We start from the raw sequence: 14,226 nt of genomic DNA on the forward strand, positions 1-14,226 counted from the left end.
TAGGAACACAACATTACATATTGATCATGTGCCTATTTTGTTAAAAAAAATGAAGATAGTGCCATTTTTAAATCTGCCGAACTACAAAGCTAAGGGCAACGATATTTGGTAGTAACATCATGTAGTGGACATGTTCCAAATTTGTACAAATCAAGTCACTCGGGTAAAAACTTGCCAAACCCTGGGGGCCACTTGGTTAATAAAAATTGTATGATATAAATTTATGATTTTTTTATGTCCCCCAGTCTATACTGGGGGACATATTGTTTTAACCTTTTTGTTTGTTGGTTTGTTTGCTGGTTTGTTTGCGTCGAACTTTTACATTGGCCATAACTTTTGCAATATTGAAGATATCAGTTTCATATTAGGCATGCATGTGTATCTCATGGAGCTGCACATTTTGAGTGGTGAAAGTTCAAGGTCATCCTTCAAGGTCAAAGGTCAAATATATGGGGGAACAGAATCTTTCACAAACAAATCTTGTAAAAATAAGTTTTATGTTTGCTGCCTAACTTTGTATTGAAGTTCTTTACTAAGTTTGTTCATAGTGATATGTTCAAAAGTGACTAAGTCTCACATTTCTATTTCATGTATAGTTTTTACAAACATAACTTTTCCTGAAAGTTTGTCTTATTGAAACCACAAGACTAAAATGTTAAATAGTTTGTATATTACATCGTATTGTGGTCCTCTACTTAATTGCTTCAACCTGGGAATAAAATTCCGTCCATCCGTCCGTCTGTCACAAACTTTCCAGGGCTATATAAGATTTGAACATGAAACGACATGGGTGTATAGATATCAATGACAATTTTTTTGCATTAAAACCATTGCCCAACACTTATTTTTTTTTTAGGATTATACCTTTTATCATGGGTCTTGCTCCTATCCATGAACAAACTTTATTTGCGGGGGGGGGGGATATAAATTCACAGAATTTGCTTTGCTTGTTTGTTAATATATTCTTCTAGCCAGTAAGGTAATTACTACGCTCACTTTACTTCCGTTCCCTATCTGCAACGGCAGTCATATCAAGCACAATGAGGATACTGGGGACAATGTTGGGCCCCTAGTCCTCAAACGACGGGAACCTACAACATTTTTAAATTTGAAAACACAACTAAATATCAATTTATAGTTATCTTCTGAAGTGTTTTGTCAGACGAAATAAGATATTCATGGCATGGTTAAACACGTTTTCCATCTTAAGACGTTTGTATTTTAATCTCTCTTTTCAACACCAGTAGTTAAAACTTTACCCGTCTTGTTTAGATAAGAAACTATATTGCATTCAGAACAGAGAATTCAAATAAATGAGTGCATTGTATGTGATAGTTATTTAGTTATTGCTTAAAGAATTTATAGTTAAAGTTCTGTGGCTTACAGTTTGATTAGGGTTTAAATGGTACACAACCAATACATGTTGAAAAAGGAATTTCAATTTGTAATAGTCAATTTGTCACACAAAGGTTGATATTTATTAATTTTTGTTAATGGTGTATGACAGGATTGGTATTGGTTTAGGCTGTTTGCTGTGAGTGAAAGCATTATACAATAATCATGTTATAGTCAAAGAATGATTCTACCTCTTGTTCAAAATAGTTTTGATTGTTCTTATTAGAATTATTCATGTGAGGTACTTTTGTGAAATCAAAACATTGATGACAATATTATCTGTGCGATTTCAACCATTTAACTGCATTGAGAGTTTTCATTGAAAATGTTTTTTGTTTTGAATGTCAATGAACATGTTGCTATGGAATATCTATTTTAACATACATGTATTTGAACATACATGTAGTTTAATATAAAATATATTCACTGATAAGCTATTTATTGTTTTGTTTTATTGATAAAAAGTTAAATATTGTATTAACTATGTTATAATTATTGGTATAAAGATAAAATACAAATTTGGCACGTTGATGGCATATAATTTCAAAATGACATATGTCACACTAAAATGTAGAATTGTAAAGTTTAATTATCGCACATCACAATCAGGAGATATACACGAATCACCTCCTCTATCTATTTGTTAGCCAAAAGTTTAGACGGAATGCTGCACACAAGTAAGTGAAATACTACTATCAGCGCGTCAACGTTCTCAATTTTTAGCTCACACCGCATGATGCATGCAGTCAAAAATTATGTTGTGAACACTAGATGGCCTCTAGTTTGTCAAATCTTCACGATACTTGAGCTCTTAACATAAAAATGTGAGGTCAGAAAATAGGTCACTAGGTTATATTAAAGAAAAAGCTGGTTAACATTGTCATTGAATTAAGTCAGACCGGATGAAATCTTTGAGTTCGAAAAGTGGCCCTATGTTTAAAAACATTGATAAGGGCTGAGTCAGTTTTCCATATAAGACTATATTGAAACTTTGTTTACATTGAAATTCACATATTTATTAAAACCCTCAATATGACATAAATCTAGCTCAAAACATTTTTTAATGATAATTTGATCGAGTTTGAATATGGTTCTGGTCCGTTGAAAAACCTGCTCACCCGGGCAGTTTTCCTTTCATTGATGAAGAGAAACCTTCTTGACACTAGCACTCAAATTTGTTTGAAAGTATTAATGAAACTTGTATGATGTTATAATTTCTCAGCCTAGTTTGAAACTGATTCCAGTGCATTGAAAGCATGGCCACTAGGGGGTGGGGCAATGTTTCTTATATGGAATCTGTGGAATCATGTTAACATTGTTGGGTCCTTATTTTTAGTTCAATCTTCATAAAACTTGCTCAGAACATTTGCTTAGTTCAAGAATACCTTGACCAAAATTGAATGTGATTCAAGTTGGTTGAAAAACAAGGCCCTCAGGGAGCAGGGCAGTTTTCCTTATAAGATAATTGCATAATTTGTTATCCCCGCTGAAAAAAATTTCGGAGGGGACATAGTAATTGGTCCTGTAGATCCGTCTTAAACTTTGTCCGGAGCATAACTCGTAATCTACTGAAGGGATTTACTTGAAACTAAAAATATAAACAGATGGCAAGTAGGTGAAGTGCAGTAACTAAGAACCATAACTCTATGTACTTTAGTGTTTAAATTGTCTCCCTTGATTTAATTTCAAAGTAAATGTTTGTTAGGATCATAACTCTAAATCTTCTGAAGGGATTTAACTAAAACTTGAAATATAAACAGATGACAAGTAGGAGGAGTGCAGTAACCGTAATCATAACTCTTATCTACCTTAGTCTTTTTAATAATCTCCCTTTATTTAATTTTAAAGTTAATGTTTGTCCGGAGTATAACTCTAAATTTACTGAAGGCATTTACTTGAAACTTAAAATTCAAACAGATAGCAAGAGGGAGAAGTGCAGTGATTAAGAACCATAACTCTATCTACCTTAGTTTTTGAATTATCTCCCTTTATTAAATTTTATTTTTTTGTCCGGAGCATAACTGTGAATGTACTGAATTGATTTACTAGAAACTAGAAGTATAAGAAGATGGCAATTAGGAGAAGTGCAGTGAACATTAACCATTATTCTTTCGGTCGTAGTTTTTTAATTATCTTCGTTTTTGTTTTTTTTAATATGTTATTTATTTATATTTTATTCTTTTCATTTAATTTCATAGTAAATATTTTAGCTTTTCAGGTGCCATGTTTTACAAATATTATTCTACTCTCTAAAACAAATGTTGTCATACAAGCATACACATTTCCGCGGGGATTTGGCACTACTGTGACAAACTATTGTGTTTCTTGTCCAGAACAATAGTTCTATGGATGTTTCATCCAAGATTAACTGTTTTGCAAAACATAGCGTCCAGGGGTAGGCAAAACTTTGCTAACATTTCTTTGCTGAGTACATGTATTAACATTGTGAAAACATCGCAAAAGCAGCTGAAATTATTTTAGAACATTCAGTTATTAAGTGAGCCTTTTACCCTCTTGTTTTGTTCCCCCCCCCCCCCAAATGATTACTATAGTAATCTCATCGTCAATCCTTCTATCTGCCCTTCTGTCTATCATTCTGTCTCGATTTTTGTTCGGAGCGTAACTTGTGGGAAGTGTTTAAGGGATTCAATGAAACTTCCTTCTTTCTGTCCTTCCGTCTATCATTATGTCCCGATTTTGTTCAGTCTAGCTTTGAGAAGTAGTGAAGAGATTAAATGAAACCTTCATAGCCCGTTTCTTGTTGAGTGCATAACCTAGGTAGCAATAAAGAGATAAAAATGAAACATCATACAATTATGGAACTTGGTAAAGTGATAGCGAACATCAAGAGGAAGTGAAGAGTAAAAGAAGAAGAACTATGTTATCAGTATTTTTGGAATTATTGTCATTTTCATGTTTTTGTATAGTCCGTTTATTGTTTAATTCATAACTCAATATACTGATACTGATAGATATCTTTAAGAGGAAGAGCAGATAAAAAGAATCATCCTTCTGATCAGAATTGTTACAGTTATTACCTATTAGTGAATTTGTTTAGTGCAGAGCGTATTTTTTTAGCATTAAATCCACAATCCACAAAACCTGTTCACCGGTATTTTGATATAGGACATTGAGAGAAAGTGCAGAGTACATTACACACAATTCTCTTAACTTTATGCTATAGTTCATGTCTTTTTTATTGTATGTTTCTTGTGTGGAGCAAAACTGTAGTATTGAATGTAATCAAATGAATCTTTATACCATAATAATAGATTTAATAGAAGACGGAAATTCCGTGGATAAAGACAATATATCTCTGCAGTACAATTTCTTGTTATATGAAACCTTGTAGCCCTTATAAGCATGAAAAGATATTGTGATGCTTGTTAAACCATTACATACCGAGCTCGTACTTGACCAGCATTTTTTTTAAACACACAAGGTAACAATCGTAAGTAAATTGAGTTTTAAGTTTGCATTAAACCTTTTTGTTATACCAACAACTTGTTCATGTGTTAAGTTATCATTGAGTAACGCCCTGCTGGACGTCGAGTGGTGTTTTTTGACGTGTGACGATGTATGGTAACAAACATTTAACGAGGTACAAAATGCTCGTTTTTATTTGTTTGTGTGACAATATATTCCATGTGATTTTTCCCGCGACAATATCCGAACATTTAGCGAACACGAGATTGGCTTCGGGCATCTCGTTATATCTATGTTACCAGATCACAACTTGCGTTGGAATTATGGCTATTGCTATAAAGACCACTGATTTTTTGTATGTCAACTTTATTTTTCGAAATATTTTACGAAGTAAACGTTGATTTTGAGTGTTTGTGGCGCGTTTATAATAATTTTCCCCCTAAGAAAACATCGGGGAATTCATATACTATATGGGAAATGACGATAGTTGTCGAGGAAATATGTTTTAATGGAATAAGCAATGACAATATTGATGATATCTCTGAAATGTTCCAATATAAATATGCACGAATTCTTCATATTAATGTAAATAAAAGGCAGTTGAATTTTACAAAACCAGACGAACTCATAATCTCATCTTACACGTTTTTGGAACGGAGTGTATTGCCAACTAATAGAAATTAAAGAATCATAAGTTAAAACCAGTTTACAGTGTTAGTTGATCCAAAATTTACCCGATCATACTCAAAGAACAGTTATTTGATTGTTATGATTATAAACATGGGAAAAAAATACCGACGTAGTCATGACTGTGAAAACAGTTAAACTAGCGTGAGTTGGTTGGTACTTCTTTAATCAATGATGTAAGGCTGCATAAGAATTAATGCATAGAGGTTGTTTTGATAAATAGTAGATTGCTTAAAACATTGAAATTTAGGGATTCCATTCACTTTAGCACATTTCAATACATTAAATATTCAATTAAAACAACGACTGGCTGAAGAGCAACATCGTTTTGTTTTTTGTTTTTTTTTTGTTTGGGGGGGGGGGGAGGGGACCAGCTTACTGAGTCGTATCAATGATTTACGTTTTTCAAAGTAATATTTTAATTGTAATGTAGAACTTTGATTTCATATCTCGTTCGTTTACCGATCGGCAACAGACTTTATTAAGCGTATTGTAAACATTGGCCAGTAAAAACAAATATTGGAACGACATTTCATATTACACAAACACGTCGAGACCAATCTGTTACTTTCCTTTTGCATAAATAAAATATTGGCTTCCGTGGTATTCGAACCGGGGATGTTTTAGAGCAAAATCTTGCGTTCCACACCTAGGATGTTCGGGAGTAAAGCAGTATAAGTGATGTAATTATTGTTGCAAATTATACACGAAAAGCTTTTTTAACGATTTATTATTTTACTGATGATTATTGCTGAATGAACCGATTGCAGTTACGTTTTTCTTATGAACGGCGCTATTTCGCTTGTTTTAATAAAATATTTATAATATTTTTGTAATATATGACAATTATTTTTAAACATATAATATTGCCGCATTGGTAACAAATTATTATAACGCTTAAGTCATTTTAACAGATAAAAAGATTGCTCTTATAAAATGTAATAAATCATTGTGTCAATAGACTGTCACGATCATGTTCTTGAAAGTTTAAAACATTCTACAACATCCGCGTATATGCGTCAACGAAAGGGATTTCTTTCTATATTAAAAGTAGTCCATATAATGCGATACAGATTTCCAAAAGCAATATCGTCAAATCATAAATCAATACATTACGAAAATAATCTTAAAAGCCATCAATTGACATGTGGGACCCTCACAGTGATGAAATCGATCCTTAGAGACCACCGTTATCTACTCATACCGCAATCTTATCAGAAGTGCAACTCAAATTAAATTCTCTTCTGTTTTAAAGATAAAGACTCTATTTATCGCCGTGATTGTGCAAGCTTGTACAACCATTTCATGATTTTAAAACGTCTTCATAGCAGTTCGTTAAGAAACATATGGCTGTAGTGCTTTCATGTACGTTTTCATGTGACATGCACACCTGTGATAACGAACGAACAATGCTTTCTTAATCGCGTAATAAAGAAATACCGTAGTGTGTATGTGTGTGTGTGTTGCGACATGTTCCAATACCGAACTGATACGCCAAACAGAGTATTGTGTCATTTGAATATTTGCTGTATGGAGCATGTGAAATGATATGTTTCAGCTTGCCTTGCTCCTATATGGTATCGAAATATACAAACTCACAAAAATTATACACAAAAATGTTCGACATTTTAGAGAATACAAAGAGTATCGGTATAATAATACAAATGAGCAATGCATAGTTTAGATAATTCCACGTTACATCATTTTTGTATGAAAAGTGATATTAACAAAATATTAAGCATTGTGGTTACAATCTAGCAACACTGATATAGCATATGGTAACACCGGCTTATGAGAACGTTAGTCCTGTATATTACGGAAACACAATAGACAAGTGGTGTAAATCATACGGAATACGGCATACGGAATACCGTTAGTGCCATCGTGGTTAGTCATTTAAATCCAGAGGGCGATAATAAATCGCACTGTCGACATCGCATTGTCGCACTGTCGTCATCGCACTGTCGCATTGTCGTAGTCGTACTATCACGTTCTCGCATTCTCGCCATCGTACTATCGCATTGTCGCCATCGTATTGTCGCACTGTCGTCATCGTATTGTCGCACTGTCGCCATCGTACTATCGCGTTCTCGCATTGTCGCATTCGTACTATCGCATTGTTGCCATCTTGGTGTCGCAATGTCGTCACCGTAGCCTTTAAATGAACTTTTTTTAAATTTATGTATTTAAACTCGATTGCAACGAAAGCATACGGCTTATAGGAATACTATCGACTCCGTTTCGAGGGAAGAACAAGATCGTTAAGATCGCTCCCACTCTGGGGATCGAATCCATGACATTGGACCTTGTGCATGTGCTCGTTGTTTCGCTCTAGGTTGTGTGAAAATGAAGCCATGTTGGACAAAATTATGCTCCGAATAAAGTTTTATTTGCCAGTCACCACTTTATTGTTGTTATTGACGGCGCCACAACACAAGGGTCTTTTCTTATATATCAGCAAACATGTATATTATAACTTAAAGAATAAAACGTATAACATTTCGTTGCGCTTAATCGGCAATAAACAAATTCGAATGTTTGCTAAAACGCTCATAGCTCCACACAAACTCCCTCAGTTCTTGGATTATTGTTCGTCTACTGTGTGGCCATTCATTTGTTCCTGAAACTAATAGCAAATGTGATGTCAAGCATGCATGCCTGTTTCATTCAACATAAAGAACTTGGAGAACATAAACCCTTGGAAGTTGTTATCATAAATTCATGTGTTCATCAAATCTATGATTTAGGTTACTTGGTTAATTTTGCGAAGAACGATTAAAGGAGAACATTCAGAAGAAATGTTAGTATTTTAGTGACAATAGACAATAAAACTAGGAAATACAATTAAATATTATTGGTTTGCAATTGCTTAAACAACTTACGCAATCAACTTGAAATTTGTTCAAAACCACGCATAGATAATTTAAACTAACACGTGTAAGCCTCGACTAAGTTATACATTTCATCGTCGAAAGGCTGCATAAATGTGTCGTTTCTGATTTTTTTGTGAAACAATTAAAATTTAATGACACTTCTTCACAATAATTCACACTTGCAGTTTATTGATTCATTTTTTAGTTGAAAGTCGTCGTCATAACAATGTTGTGGACAGTGTATGACGATTGAGATTGTTACATTCTCAAGGTACCTTATTGTAAGCGGAAACATACAAAGTAAACTCAATGAATATGTCGCAAAAAACATTGAAACATTATAGAAAGGTTCTGCTTTAAAATGTTAATCACAGTAATCCTTGAAAAGTTAACTAAATATAATAAATAAACACAATATATCATATGATCTCCGAAGGGGTCTCTTTTGCAACATCAAAATACAATTCATTTTATTGTCGGGGCACTTTCAGATACATCTTTAGGCACTATAAATTATAATAAAAATCTTGAGATGCACTTTTTAGTTTTTGTTGTTGACTATATTTGATTCAAAATAAATAACTATTGAGCATCATCAAGTATCCGTGAAAGGCATGTGCAAATATTGAATAAGGATTGTTTCGTGTTTGTTGCATGGTCGATCCATTGTAACTTTAACAAACCTTCAACACGTGACTTCCTTATCACATAATAATACCAAATAAAAAAAAATAAAACATTTTATTTGCAAACAGGGCGAACTGAACGGATGACATGAAATTCGAAAGCGCTGTTTTACCAGGTAAAACGCTGTTTTACCAGGTAAAACTTATTACATTAATGTATATGTACCGTACACTATTTTTGTCTGTGTGTAATTTTCTTGCACGCAAATAAATATATCCAATTACACTATACAAAGTAAGATTTTAGATATATTATTCGTTTTATTGTATGTGTATGAAATAAACTAAAACTGTTAAAGTATTTATGTCATTATTACTCTTATCGTTTGTATTTTGGTATGACATTTACGTCGCATAATATTGCGAAAAAAAACGTTTTAAGCATTTATTAAAGATTCTTCTAAATAGTTACTAAATCTCGAAATAAATAATAATGATGTAAAAAAAGTAAATGTTTCTTAAAAATTAAATTAAATTACAAGAATCTCCCATAACGCGCAAACAATGTTGATAAAAAATATCGTAGTCTAGAAATAATTTTGAGAAACGGTACTTTTCAATCAACACGACAGAGTAGGTATCTGGATACCGTGCTCCTTAGTAAACAATACGGTAAATAAAATATTAAATAAAATTAAGTCAAATGAAACAAACATGAACTACGAACATGCCCTTCTTTTAAATAACTGAGACAGCAAACATTTATTTTCAAATTGCTTCACTGCAGTGGTGCTGAGCTTGCTGTTGATGTTCAGATTTGTTTATGCATCAACAACGTTGTCTACAACAGATACGGCGTCAACAACACCGATTGTAACAACAACAGCAGCCACAATGAGTACTTCAGAAGGAATAGCAACCACCGTGGCAACAACGACCACCCAAACAACCACCAAAGCATCAACATCAGTAACAGATACATCACTAAAAACACCAGAAACAACAACAACGGCATCGACAACGGTCGGAACGCAAGTTACAGCTACAATGTCGATAAAAGTATATTTTAGTAATGGTAACGCATCCAATTAATTATTTTGAAATAATGTGGATGTCACGTTTCAACTTGCACAGATTATATTTGCGTAAAACGTAAATGATTTTAATATTATTGTACGACTGTCGGCGCAAGTCAACGTGCTTTATTAACATAAAAAATTGTGCTGGTTTTTATTAAATTTGACAATATTACAAACCGGCAATATGGAATTTCGTGAAAGCTTGTTATATCCTTTATGATAACGTGAAATAAGCCTTAAAAATATTGCATATCTTCGATTGAAATGTATCAGTTGATATGAATAATTATTTCTTATCATGAGCGATCTGATAAAGTTTAGATTTCTTTCCCTGTAAAGTAAACGTTTAAGAATTATTTAAATTTCGAAACATTAATATACACATCTTTCAAACTCGCTAGTAAGATGTTTTTCGGAAATATAATTTGCAAATTTGTTTTAAAATTAGTTCACGGGTACCGAATGCTTACTGGTTGATAAAATGAACTGTTTTGATCCATTTCTATGTATATCATATATATGCTGAATCTTTTTGTGATTTGTTTAACTATCAAAATGCATAATAAAGAGATTAATGCGACTTTGTTATAAAATATAGCTACTGGGGCTCTTACAACTGGTTCTGATCCTGGAACGACTACTATAATGAAGGTAACAACTTAACAATTGATACACTTAATAAACGTTAGAAATGGATTGTACATAAACATTGAATCTGGCGTATCGCAAGTTTTTATAATTGTTCCTAATGCGTCAACGTAAAAATGATATTTCTTAGTTTTTTTCTTGTATTTTGGTCATGCAAATAATCTGTATGCACTTTCTAAGGCAATAAATAGTAGTAATTAAGTTAAGTTTTTTAAATGTTTATAATATAACAATATATTAAATTTTCTTTTTTAAATGCTTCGATGCCTAATATCTGATGCATACCTCAATACATATCAACATATACAGTTTTGTATTCTTGGAACGAATATCTTAAGCATATTTATAATTAAGTAATCAAGTCTCTAAAACCAGTGTAATGTGTTGACGCAAACGTTTTACTGTAAACACTATTGATCCTGTAAGTTGTAATTTAATCGTTGAAAATTGAAATTACAATTAAATTCTAACATATAAGTTAATATATTTTCCCTTTCCTGCCACCCACTAGAACGTGGTGATTTTGTACGGCTTATTGAAAAAACATTTATGTTGGTGGAAATTAAAGGCCAATAATAGTTTGAAAAATAAATAAGGCATTTAATTCAAGTGTCACACCAATATCGAAAATAAAGTGTGTTTTATATTCAAGTCAATACATATCGACACAAATATTTATCCAAAATATAAATAATATATTATCTGTTCATAGTGAGTCATGTTCAGACTGCCGATGCGCCATTCGATAATTGTATTTCATTGCAGATTTTTCAGCCGTACACTTGCAACAATGGCACCTGCAATGGCAATGCCACGTGCATTATTGGAACAGGTAACTGTACAGTAACAGATTCGACAGGAAGATACTATGTAATTCTAATCGTGATACATGCAACAAAAAAAAGAACTTATAAATATGTATAATCCTAAGCAACGTATTGCTTAAAGACAAAACTAAAGACGCTTGTCTTGGCTATAGAACACACACACACACACACACACACACACACACACACACACACCCACACACACACACACACATATATATATATATATATATATATATATATATATATATATATATATATATATATATATATATATATATATATATATATATATATATATATATATATATATATATATATATATATATGTGTGTGTGGAAACCTTTTACAGTAAAAGATACATTAATTGATAGGACTAGATTGATTGTTTTACGTTTTATAATTACCCATAAATAAAAGTTGTTTTTTCTAAGTCATCAGTTTTGTTCCGCTTTTTAAATGAGTGCATGGTTTCTTGTTTAAACATGTGACATGTTAACCTGGTCCATTTTAAATATTGTATTAAAATGCATCTGTATGATTAAGTTCTTTCTTTTTGACGTTTAATACAATAACCAACATTTATGTGCACAGGTCACTCGATTCAACGATACGAACTTCGAGTTTGGATGCCGCTCCTGCAATATTGCCAATAATACAGAAGCGGACTGGTGTTGCCTAGCAAACAAGGATTGTGTCTTCGGTGACATGCCTGTGGCCGGAACGACAGTCGCCCCGACAACTGTAGCGGGCAACAACAATGGAGGCGTTGCTATGTTTTCGACATGTGTAACAAAAATTGCTACCGTGACGATCATTACCATTTGTTAATTTAATTTCATGGTATAGTAAGTACATGTATAATGTAAAATATTTAATCAGACATTACTACATTTGATAATTGCAAAACATAAAAAGTTTATAACTTCTTTGACGATCGTGCTATGTATGAGTGTTTATGCCCGCAAACAAATTTGGCCGTGCTCCGTGAAAATGGGGTTTAACGCATGTGCGTAAAGTGTCGGCCCAGATTAGCATGTGCAGGCTAATCAGGGACGACAGTTTCCGTCTAAACCAAATTTTTGCTAAAAAGAGACTTTCTTAACACGAAAAATATCATAAATGCGGAAAGTGTCGTCCCTGATAAGCTTGTGCGGACTGCACAGGCTAATCTGGGACAACATTAACGCCGATGCATAAAACTCCCCTTTCAGAGAGCACGGCCCAATTAAAAACGCCCTTTATGTCATCATACCTTACTTGTACCTGCTGAAGGCAGTGCTATGAAGTCCTAGTGACTGAACAATATGCCTCACAATCTTGGGCTATTAATCTTTCAGACGAATTGATACTCCGTCCAATGTTGTATCGTTTGTTTTAATAAAAAGCGAAAAAAAATTATAAGACATGTACATGTTTGTTTTCTATCAAACCACCTATACATTGCTCTATTGCTATTAGATTTTGATATGCAGTGCGTGTATGAGAACGCATAGTATCCAAACAAAAAATGCATAAATTGCATTAAAGATCCGCGCAAGTCATAATAAAGAATTCGTTTATAAATGGTGTAAATTGAAAAGTTCAAGAAATGTTCATGATGACCTGTTTATACATTTACTTTTCGGTAAAAAAGCCCTTAAACACATTGACATAAACAATGATGTTCGTAAACAAATAAAGTCGAAGAAACAATAGGTCCAGAGGAAAAATCTTTTTGTGATTTGAACAAGTATAAAATGCGGATAAAAATATCGACAAAAACACATGACACACTCATTGCATTTTGTTAGCAGTTTCAGCATAGTGACCTGAAAATCAATAGGGGTCATCGGCCAGTGATGATCAATATACCGATGAAGTTTCATGATCGCGTAAGCATTCTTGAGTTATCATCCGGAAACCATTTTACTGTTTCGAGTCACTGTGACCTTGACCTTTGACATAGTGACCTGAAAATCAATAGGGCTTATCTGCCAGTCATGATCAATGTACCTATGAAGTTTCATGATTCTAGGCATAAGCGTTTTTTAGTTATCATCCTGAAACCATTTTACTGTTTCGAGTCACTGTGACCTTGACCTTTGACCTAGTGACCTGAAAATCAATAGGGCTCATCTGCCAGTCATGATCAATGTACCTATGAAGTTTCATGATCCTAGGCATAAGCGTTTTGAGTTATCATCCTGAAACCATTTTACTGTTACGAGTCGCTGTGACCTTGACCTTTGATCTAGTGACCTGAAAATCATTAGGGGTCATCTGCCAATCATGATCAATGTATGAAGTTTCATGATCCTAAGCTTAAGCATTCTTGAGTTATCATCCGGAAACTATTTTACTGTTTCGAGTCACTGTGACCTTGACCGTTGACCTAGTGACCTGAAAATCAATGGGGTCATCTGCCAGTCATGATCAATGTACCTATGAAGTTTCATGATCCTAGGCCCAAGCATTCTTAAGTTATCATCCGTAACCATTTTACTGTTTCGAATCACTGTGACCTTGACCTTTGACCTAGTGACCTGACAATTAATAGGGGTCATCTGCCAGTTATGATCAATGTACCTATGAAGTTTTATAATCCTAGGCCAAATCATTCTTGAGTTATCATCCGGAAACCATTTTACTGTTTCGAGTCACTGTGAACTTGAACTTTGACCTC

Source organism: Dreissena polymorpha, chromosome 2 (genome assembly GCF_020536995.1).
Source record: "Dreissena polymorpha isolate Duluth1 chromosome 2, UMN_Dpol_1.0, whole genome shotgun sequence".
NCBI lineage: Eukaryota > Metazoa > Mollusca > Bivalvia > Myida > Dreissenidae > Dreissena > Dreissena polymorpha.